The sequence below is a fragment of the Vigna unguiculata genome, chromosome 5, assembly GCF_004118075.2.
Source record: "Vigna unguiculata cultivar IT97K-499-35 chromosome 5, ASM411807v1, whole genome shotgun sequence".
NCBI classification, from domain to species: Eukaryota; Viridiplantae; Streptophyta; class Magnoliopsida; order Fabales; family Fabaceae; genus Vigna; species Vigna unguiculata.
The window spans coordinates 41,599,444-41,601,617 of record NC_040283.1 but is presented as its reverse complement, the minus strand read 5'-3'; the positions used below and the strand labels follow the sequence as shown (position 1 = coordinate 41,601,617).

At 26.7% G+C, this 2,174-nt stretch overlaps 1 non-coding gene across 1 annotated transcript; it reads right to left on the bottom strand.

Moving 5' to 3' along the window:
* On the bottom strand, positions 1-82 carry TRNAS-CGA. Its single transcript has one exon. It is a non-coding gene; the product is annotated as a tRNA-Ser (tRNA).
* Positions 83-2,174: the final 2,092 nt, after the last annotated feature.

Here is a 2,174-nt window from a genome sequence, read left to right as displayed (position 1 = left end):
CGTCGACAGCAGGATTCGAACCTGCGCAGGCAAAGCCCAACAGATTTCGAGTCTGTCTCCTTAACCACTCGGACATATCGACATTACAGTATATAATCTAGAAGTATAGATTGTGTTCTTAATAAAAAAGTTATATTTGCATTACTTCTTCCTTAATTTTAGAAAGTAACACTTTTTTCAATAAGAAAACATTACGGTATTGTTTGTTTTGCATTTGTTTAAGTTTTTAAAAATAAATATATGCAAAAGTGAAATTAAATAAGAAACAAAAACAACATAGGAAAAAAACTTTTTTTTTTATAATTATAACCTAACATAACATAGTTTTTTATCTTATAAAAACTGTTTGGTTTTAAAAATATCGAATATCACCTCTACATGAGTACTCATGAAATTTCATAACGTGAGAAAGAAACCAAGAACAAATAGTATATAAGTCATAAGGTTGGTGGGTCGATATAACATGTAAAAGAATGAGGTTTGTCAACAATGAGTTGATTATGTTTCTTGATCTATTGTCTCAATGTTTCAATTCATTTCCATATAGGTGTATACATGGTGTGGAAAGAGAAAGTTTTATATTTAGAAAAAATATTTTGGTGTTTACTTTTTATATTATTAAAAGAGCATCTTGTTTTCTTAATAGTACACATTTTTTTTTTCTTTTTTATTATTTTAGTGCGCTTGAAAGAAAAAAAGTTAAGAGAGAAAATTAATTTATTCTTTAAAATTTTTCTTATAATTTTGTTTTTTTATTAACAAAAAAGGGCGTTGTTGTTTTCTCTTTTGAGTCATAGAACAAAGTATTGCAAGTTTATTTCTTTAAGTAAGATTAAATTATTACATTGTTTTGTTTTGTTTTTTTATATATATTTTTAGTGGTGGGTTCTTATGTTGTTACTTTGGCACTCAACAACGATTTCAAAGTTTTGTTCTTGATTCTATTTTTTTTGCTATTGTCGCTTGAATAGTGTTGGAGTAAAATTAGAGTATGTTTTGGGATTGTAGTTGGTTTGGGAGAAATTATTCTTTTTACTGTATATATGTGTGGTAGTGTAGGAGTTTTAGAAAAGTTAATTTTGGGCATAAAAGATTTAGTATTTAAGTTTGTCTTTGAGTGACACACTTCTATATCTTGAAATCTTACTTGGTTTATTAATTCACAATCTACGGTTATTGACCATAGACAATATTATTTATATTGAGAAATGCATGTCAATATTTAAAGCAGTGACAACAAAATAAGAAACAAAATTTTACAGAAATAATTTCTTATAATTTAAACATAAGACGAAGGCAATTGTGTAAATATAATTGAAGAAGAAAAACTCGTCAAAATCACAAATTAACTGTGAAAACCAATTAATGATAATTTTATCTCAAATTTTCACTTACCAATATCATGCGATTTTATCTAACATTACGATGATAACTTCTGAAAAGGAGAATTGAGACACACTCATCAAATTGTACAAGCTCAAGTAGAGTTTGAGATTAGAAAAAAGAGTTACGTGCTTGAGACGAATGATGGAGGACAATATGTTGATGGAGTTCTTTTAACATTTTACAAAAATGAAGATATTACGACACAATTTATTTCCACGTACACCTGAGTATAATGATGTGGTAGACCGAATGAACATAAATATCCAAGATAGAATGAAAGTTATGCTAAGTATATCAGATGTGGCTAACTCTTTTTAGGTAGAAGTAGTTAAAATCACTTATTACATGATAAATCAGTCATTGTTATAACAATATGTTTGAAAATATGGATAGAGATGTGAAATAACAAACTAGCTAATTAATCTTTTTTAAAAATATTTAATTGTCATATGTACGACTTCCAAGAAAAAAAAATAAAGTTAGATCTAAAAATCGAAAAAAGTATATTTTTAGGCAATATGAATAATGTGAAGGGGTGTATCTGTAAGACCACATTGTCCAAAATGTTGTTGTGAACAAGGATGTATTTTTTTTTTTTTGTAGAATATGAACTATAAAATGAGGAAACAAATTTACAAAGGACATTACCATAGTATAAATAGAGAATAAGCTTTAGATTATTTTTCTGAGTCAGAATATGATCTTTAATAACTTCATTTCTATAACAATGAAAAGAAATGTCCATTTTACAATTTGTATTAATACTTCTTTTTGTACAACTTTGGTGT